General features: G+C 46.2%; 1 protein-coding gene across 1 annotated transcript in view; it reads right to left on the bottom strand.

Annotated features, from left to right (window-relative positions):
• Nucleotides 1-8,626, bottom strand: part of ADAM12 (ADAM metallopeptidase domain 12) — a 191,025-nt gene that overhangs the window by 181,821 nt on the left and 578 nt on the right. The gene's annotated exons all lie outside the window — the stretch shown is intronic.

The following is an 8,626-nucleotide window of genomic DNA, read 5'->3' as shown; positions in this document are numbered from 1 at the left end:
GGGGGGGGGGGAATAAAAATAAAAATAAGATGTTCATTGTGGAGCATACCCCCTAAGCAGTTGGATCATCTTAATCTTCAAGCTTCTGTAATACAACTGTTGGAAGGCTCTAAGTTTGCGCACAATAAAGTGCTTTATTCAGAGAACCATATGACTCCATCAGTCATTCAAGCACATGTTTGGCACAGATTGAAAGTGAAAAGCATAGCTAAGTCAAATATTTCAAAACTGAACTTGTCTTTCTAACACACATGGTTTATATATTGGTGTAATATCTATATAACTTTTCAGTTCTCATATACGGTAATGTCATGGCTAAAGTACAAAATTATGTCTGCTGCACTAGGCAGCATCGCACTTCTTGGGAGCTAACACACGCCAAAAAGCCATTTACTAGAAAATTAGAAGGGAACTATCACGCTTGACAGGTCCTCAAGAAAACTGTAAAAATATCTTTTGTTCATTCCGATTCTTGAATACCTATTTCTCAAATCAGGATGCTACACCGTTCTTTGCTAGAGAGCCGCGCTGTGACAAATCCAGGACAGCCCGTTCCTTCCTCATCATGTGCCCGAGACCGGTCCCTTCTGTTTGCAGATGAAATATTGCTCACCGTACAGAGTTACTCCTGCTGATGCAAATGCGATTAAAGCAATCTTGGGAGAGCACAGTGTGATTAAAGCATAAGTAATGCGAGAAGGATTTGGGCTCTCATTATACAAAATACATATTGAAATGCACTCAAGGAAAGAAGCCAGTATATCTCAATATCCTCCCTGTTCTCGAGAACAAAATGTGACAAGTGGAGTTTTGAGAACAACATTTGCCATTGACTGCAGGAGGGGGCAGGGAGCCTGCAGAACGTTGCAAACAGTGAAAACCAAGTTTTATTATGTGTATAGAATATATACATATACTATATTTGGGAAACAGCTGTCCAGCCTCATTTGTGGTGTTGTTATGTTTGACTGAAGAATTACTATTCAGGACCAGTCCAAAAGACAGAGCTGTCTTATTTTTTTTTCCTAGAGGAGAACATTTCAAAATATGAGAGAAATAAAGCAGCGAAGCGTTGAACTGGAGGGCATTTCGGTACACCGGGTGATGGGTGCCTATGGAGAGGTTCCCCCCATGGAAGAACTCGGCGCTTGGAGTTCACAGAAGAGGACAAGTTGTAAATGCAAGATTCAAACCCAAAGTAGCTTTGAAAAGTAAGGGACGTAACAGCTTAGGAGAAACAGCTTAGGCGAAATGGCCTCCAATTGTGCCAGGGGAGGTTTGGGTTGGACATTGGGAACAACTCCTTCCCCGAAAGGGCTGTCAGGCACTGGAAGGGGCTGCCCAGGGAAGGGGTCAAGTCCCCACCCCTGGGGAGATTTAAAAGCTGGGCAGACAAGGTGCTTAGGGACAGGGTTTAGTGGTGGGATGGCAGGGGTAGGGGAACGGCTGGGCTTTGTGATCTTAAAGGGCTTTTCCAACCTAAGCAATTCTATGATTCTAACTTGTGTCCTCTTGCTGTACATCCTGTTTTAAGCTTGCTTCTATTCCAAGTCCTGATGCACACCATATACATTGGCCTGGTCATTCTTTCTTGTGAAAACAAGCAGGACAGGACTAACAACAGGTGAAAAATATCAAGGGCTGCATAACACCTTTCCCACAGGTATTTCCAGGATGCCATAGTGAAGGATGTCCCATCTTAACCCACCATCACCCCAGCATCATCCCAGCAGAGGCACTACTGGAGCACATCTGCTTCTTCCTAAACTGCTGCTCCTTCCTCAGAGGATCCCAGTCCCAGAGATTCTAATTTTGATTACAAACTCAGCCCCTCACCCTTCAGCATCAGCGAGGCAGCACCTAACAAAACCACTTATTCAAGTGGAATAATAATAACCTGAGCTTTACAAGCACAGGTACAACTCATCCATAGAGCTCCAATGTCAGCAAAAAAAGTACTGAATATATTCATGTTTCAGCAAGGAGTCCACATAATTACATGAAAATCCAGATCCAGCGTTCCTCTCCAGCTCCTCCCCTCCAAGCCCTCAGGAAGGGCTGCTTTCCACTGAATGAAATTCAAGATTACTCCCCAAAATATGATTTCCCCTTCGTCTTTTTAAAAGGTACAGCACAATCCCTTCCTCCAATGATTTACCAGCCTCCCTCACCGAGTACAAGGAATCCTTAGCATAGCCGTATTGAAGGATGCTCCTTCCAATATATGACCATCAGTGAAAAAACCCTACCGAGGGGGAGTTTGAGTCGTGCTCTTCACGTGCACACAAATCATCCATTCAGATGTTCTCTGGGAAATCACACTGAAAACAGGGCAAACCCAGCTGAAGCAAATTTCAGTATTAATTTAGGTAAACGTGCATGGGAAACGATATGTAGTTCTTTCCCAAGCCCAGCAAAGGAGCTACTGGGCTGGGGAGTTAATAACCATCACGCGTTCTTGTTTGTGTGGGGAATACCTGCTACTCGCGTTACACAACAGCAGAAAAAGAAAAATCAACTGCACCTGTACTAACATAAGCTGTCACTGAAGCCTGCCTTCCTATTTTTTTGAAATAGAAAAACTTAGAGTTACTTAATGTCCTTGAAGCCACCTATCCTGCTCAGGTTTATGCGTGCAACCTTACAACAAATGTCACCATAAGCACTGGATCAGTCTGTAACTCCTGACTTGCACAGCCTTCTTCAGGAGATGAGCTGCAGGAGTAAGGAACATTTATTTTTATTGTTTCCTTAGGGCAGGGATATCATCCCAGGTCACTAACGCGGCTTTGTTCACCTAACCTGCACATCCTCCAGTCCTGTCAAGCAGATTTTAAATCAGTAGCACAGAACATCAGCACCAGGTTGTACAAAGGAGCCAGACCCATGGAGGCAAGACCATTTATCCCAGCTGAGGATCAGACCCACCAACAAGGAACATACATACGCAAAATAAATAGACGAGTTCCTTCTTTCTAAAGTGTGAAGATTTCTTCTGCAGTGACCTTGCACTCTAACCTCACCCACAAGTGTCTACCCAAAGCATCTCCTCAGTGGGGTGCATTTTCCTCGCTCGAGAGGCAATAGATGAAGATTTAAATCCTATTCCACCTGGAATGCTTACCTCGTGCTTTAAAATCTGTGTCAAAACGCAAGCGCGGTTTTTAACCTGGGTAGAGTTTTATGACCTCCAATTCAAAAAGGAATGTGGACCAGAAGCAAGATGCTGTGTCCTTCCCTATCAGCTGCAGAGGCCACGTTTCACTCTCAGCTATAGCTCTGTCATCGCGGGGCTCTCAGTGGCGGAAAAGGAATGCAATGTAGACTTAAAATAATCCAGACCGAATAGTTGTCCCCCATCATGTCTTCTAGCCCTTGAAGCCTGAGAGGATCTTCAGCACGCTACCCTCGCTGCACACAGACAGCGCTGCTGAATAAAGACATCGGTGAAGCTCAGCACCACACATGGTCAGGCCCATACGCTCATCTTATTAAATGTAGCATTACAGCAAAGTCCAGATTTTTTATTTTTTTACATTTTTTATATGACTATCTCAAAACAAAATCCCATAAACCCTTGGATTCAGTGAAGTTTATGTTTTAATGATATCCTTTCAAAGGTAAGCAGTCACACATGAGGTTCTCTCTCTTGCTTGGTCAGCTGTTTTCAGAATTAGGAAACATTAAAAAGAAGCAAGAAAACAGCAAACTTTCACCACTGTCAGAAGGTTTTTCACTTAATGCATGTGACATATATTATTAGACTATATTTGTAGGGACTGCCACAGTTCCTCTTAACAAGTATCTCAGAATAAACTAGTGCGCTGGTTTTGGCTGGGACAGAGTTAATTTTCTTCCTAGTAGCTGGTATGGGGCTATGGCCCCCCCCCCCACCAGTGAGCGGCTGGGGGGGCACAAGGAGCTGGGGGGAGCACAGCCAGGACAGCTGACCCCGACTGCATACCCCACACCGTATGACGTTATGCTCAGCGTATAGAGCTGGGGGAAGAAGGGGGGACATTCACAGTGACAGTGTTTGCCTTCCCAAGTCACCGTTATGCGCAATGGAGCCCGGCTGTCCTGGGGATGGCTGGGCACCTCCCTGCCCATGGGAAGGAAGGAAGGAATTCCTTGTTTTGCTTTGCTGGCACACACGCCTTTTGCTTTCCCTATCCCTATTAGACAGTCTTTCTCTCAATCCACGAGCTTTCTCACTTTTACTCTCCCAATTCTCTCCCCCACGCCACGGGCAGGGCGCGAGCGAGCGGCTGGGTGGGCTCAGTTGCTGGCTGGGGTTAAACCACAACGACAAGTTAAAGATTCTTTTGTGCCAAATTCTGCACCCAGCTTTTTATGCCTTGCTGTGTATTATCCAGCGTGGTTAACAGGCCACGAAACATTTCACTTCTTGCCTTATTAGATCATATATAGTGCACAAGAAACAACGTGTTCATCTCATGAATGGTTTCATCATGTTGACCCTGTGAATGGACAGCCCCCTGCCTCCAATCTACCAAATACTTCTCATTCTAGCTCCCAGCCACGAAAAGCAGCAAACTCATTTATACGGGGTATAAAAAATTAATGATACAACATGACGTGATTTAACAGAGGAGTCAGCGTTACTGATTAGATCATGCAGTTGATCAAGTCACTTTCTGAAACCCCGATGCCAACATCCCACTAGATATCCATGAAGTCTCAAACTTTTGTGTGACGCTAAAAAGAGAAGGATCAACGTCCTGGAGCAGGGGTCTCCTAAGAATAAATATCTTTTCTCAGTTAGTGTGATCCTTTTCTCAAAAAGATAAAAATTTAATGCAGCCAAAGCACTTTGCTCTGTGTTAGCCAGAAACAAAAGGGATTGTCCTTTTGGACTGTGCTGTCCTATCAAGAATCAACTGCAACCCTCTAACAGATATTCAAGCCAAGGAATTCTGATTTAGTTTGTCACAGATTTGCCCTGGAAACTCAGCAGGGCCTAAGAGAAGCCTCTGCAGGTGTGATTTAGGCCTTTAGTACTATAAAACTTTGGATATGACGTGCTTTTGTCCTAGGAGTAGTCTGAAAAGCTACTTGAAATGCAAGCGCAACGTGCATGCAACAAGAAAAGCAATATATGAGGCGACAGAGTAAAACACAAGAACTTGTGAAGGGAGAAAGAAGCCATCAAAAAAAGGGATTAACTAAAAGGAAACCCTCCAATATAAATAGCATGAAGGGCCTGGCATCCAAAGACAACACCATAGAAACGTCGCTTCTCAGTTTACAACAACTCTCACAGCAAAAGTCAAGACAAAACCCATCCCATCAACCCTTAGAGACGCAGTGTCCGAAAGTCTGAGTGTGGGATGGGGGCTTGGCAGCACCCCCAGCAGAAGCGGTGCTGCTAACACCCCCTGGACACACAGGCACGTGCTGCTCGGCCACCCCACGCCGGCCATGTCCCGCTCGGCCACCCCACGCCGGCCATGTCCCGCTCGGCCACCCCACGCCGGCCATGTCCCGCTCGGCCACCCCACGCCGGCCATGTCCCGCTCGGCCACCCCACGCCGGCCATGTCCCGCTCGGCCACCCCACGCCGGCCATGTCCCGCTCGGCCACCCCACGCCGGCCATGTCCCATCGCCTGCCTGTCCAACAGAGCTTGCTGCTCGCCATTCGCACACAACGCTGTGGTCCTGGAGCGCAACCGGTACCACCCCGAAGGATTCACATGAATACTAGTAAAATGAAGCCCAGCTGGACTCTTCGGACAATTTGCACTGGCAATGTGAGATATGTTAGAAACGTAGGGACCTCTAGCAATAAATCTGTCAGGATGAGGATATGTGAGGTCTGAACAAGGCTGGTGGAGGACCAAATAAGCTTTTATACAAATTCAGCCTTTTTAAAACAATTCCACAATCAATAGCGTCAGCGGACAGCTGGAGTGGAAGTAACAGATAAACAGAGCCCCGACGCGCTGCAGTCACTCAGGTGTTGTTAGAAAAGTGCCACCAGGGCAGCCGCTGCCCCATGGGTGGGATGAAAAGCAGCCCAAACCAGAGCCTGTGAACCATTGGTTCAAGGATGCTCTTTGTAGCTGGATTGGCGACCTTTCCAAAAATCTCAGGGAAAGCAAGAGATGAGAGAAGCTCAGCAAAACACCAGCGGCCAACCCGGCAGCTCCCCAGTGAGCAGGAGAGTTAACGATGCGGACATGATTTGAAGAGTGGGCTCTTCATATCCTCAGCTGGTGTATTTTGGCACGGATCCTCGGAGCCCCGTGGACAGTGACAGCTCATGCCAGGCTGTCTGCAGGGGACCTGATAGGGATAATCGTCAGACAAGAAGGTGATTATACGCCGGCTGTAAATATCTGCCACAAACGCTGGACCACTTTGAAAGAGGACGGAATTTGAAAGTCAGCTCTAAAACACAGAGCACGTTGGAGAGATCAGTTTTAAAGTGAGATGAGGAAAGATTTACTCTGCTGTAATTTATTTCCATTACAGCCAATGCAGTTGCAATCAGCAACAAAAAAAATCCGACAGAAAGTTATTTCAATTGAAGGAAAAGAATTTTCGACTGAAGTTTTAGGATTTTCAGTTTTCCGCTGTTCTTCCAGCTAACACCTCATATCCAAAAGAGATTTAAGCATTTACACACACACACGCTAGTTTGGAGTTTACCTTTATGCCATCACTTCCATTTTCCACCCTGCAGATACAGGAGGGCCTTGACTCTGCAAAAAGCTTATCCAGGTGCAGATTTTAAGGCATTTGGCTAAATCTGTAAGATTAGATCTTATCCTACAAGATACTATGCTCCACCAGGACAGCAAAGCTAATTTTGATTTGTTGGGGCTGGTACTTCAGTCTTCCTTTTTGTCCATGAGGTCCTTTAGCCAACAACCAAGAGCTAAGCAATACTAGGAAAATTGTAAAACCATAAAAATCGGAAAGGAAACTAGAAGTGAGTGGCAAGGCTACTTTTAAGTTGTCTAGCTCATGACCCGGTAATTTCAGTTCAATATTAGAGCTGCTACTAGGGTGGTCCCCACGTTACGCATGCCTCTTGCCACGTTTCAAAAATGGGTTTTCAAGGCATATCGTAACTTAAACTCCTGTCTTAATCACTAAGCATGTGTTTATGTAAAAATTAGGATGCCCTGGCAGTATCTCAAATCACTAGCACCGGGCCCGGAGCAATCACAGCAGCAAAGCCAGCTGCAATAGAAGTTGCAAAGCTTCAAAACACCGGGTGGAGATGCATGCCAGCAAAGCTAAGAGGCCTTTTCGTCACCGGGCAGCTTCGCCGGGTCTAGAAGCACACGGCTGTAACTTTCAGCACCTCTGCGACCAAGAAAGCAGCACATGCTCTGGCAAAGGTAAAGCTGTTCTCTACTTCCACGGGGGGGAGGAAAGAATTAAAAGGGGAGGATGCTCTCTGAGCACGCTGGCTGCAGATGCAAAAGAGCAAGTCATAGACACATTACGGAAAGAAGAGTAGGAAAGATGTAGCAAGACAATCCCAAAAGGTTGGACTCGATGATCTTAAAGGTCTTTTCCAACTAAAGTGATTCTATGATTCTAAAATCCAGCTGAGCTGCAAGGGTCAGCAAGCACCACTGTTGCTCCAGCTTAAGATGTCTGAAGATGGGCACCATGAAGCTGAGCAGCGGACACAAAACTTTACAGAGAGCTTAATTCATCAGTGCAAACATAAGCTTAGAGCTTCAGCTTGGCTCTGAGTCCCACCCCCACTTACCACTCTGCTCTCTCATCCGTGTGTTAGATGTACGTCACCTGCAGGTTGGCCTCTTACTTTGTTGTAGGGGCAACTCCTTTGGGGTACGTTCATTCCTTCACTTCCCTCATGTGAATGCTTGAAGCATCTTACCTCAACCTGTCCTAGACATGTAATCAGGTTTACCTTCTGTCCCCAGAGCACCTCCAAAACGTGGAGGGGCCAGGCCAGCCCCGCTGGCTCCCACACTCAGAGAAGGGGTGCGTGCTGCCTCAACCCAAACCAACCCACCCTCGACCCATGCAAAGGGAACCAGGGACCTGTTCCTCCTCATCTGCCTGAGAGTTTCTGCAGCCTTTATCCCCAATATGCTAATTTGGTGCAAATACAAATGTTAACAAAGAGAAATTAAGACCCTTCACAAAGGCAAAGCAAAGCTTCAACTCCTGTTAATTCATTAACATAAATCCTAAGTGCTCGATTAAACGTGACAACTTGCTTGGTCTACCTGAGGATTTCAGCGTGCCGGCTAACACGATAAAGTGTATCTCTAGCTTTCTCTTAGCAAGTCCAGAGCCAAAACCCCAGGGAAAGTCACTGTGCATAAATTCAGAGCCAAGCAAACATTTACAAAGTTTAAAGTTACAATGAAAAAGAAAAAAAAAAAAGACCCAAGACAAGAGTTTGTAGTAACACTTCGGGACACGCGCACTCTTCAGCGCTGTTACGTGTATTTATACAAGAGAATCTCCCTTCCTCTCTCATGTAAAATATGCATCGTCAGCTGCTGCTTGATGAAGAGGAGAGGGCCTGAGCCCTCCAGGGAATCCTCAATAAGCCCCGGACTCGCCGTGCAAAGAGGCGACTGCCTTTTTCGAGGCTCTCCCCGCCCGTGT

This window comes from Egretta garzetta, unplaced genomic scaffold, assembly GCF_000687185.1.
Source record: "Egretta garzetta isolate BGI_Z169 unplaced genomic scaffold, ASM68718v1 scaffold152, whole genome shotgun sequence".
In the NCBI taxonomy this organism is placed as follows: Eukaryota; Metazoa; Chordata; class Aves; order Pelecaniformes; family Ardeidae; genus Egretta; species Egretta garzetta.
This window is presented reverse-complemented; position numbering and strand designations above follow the sequence as displayed.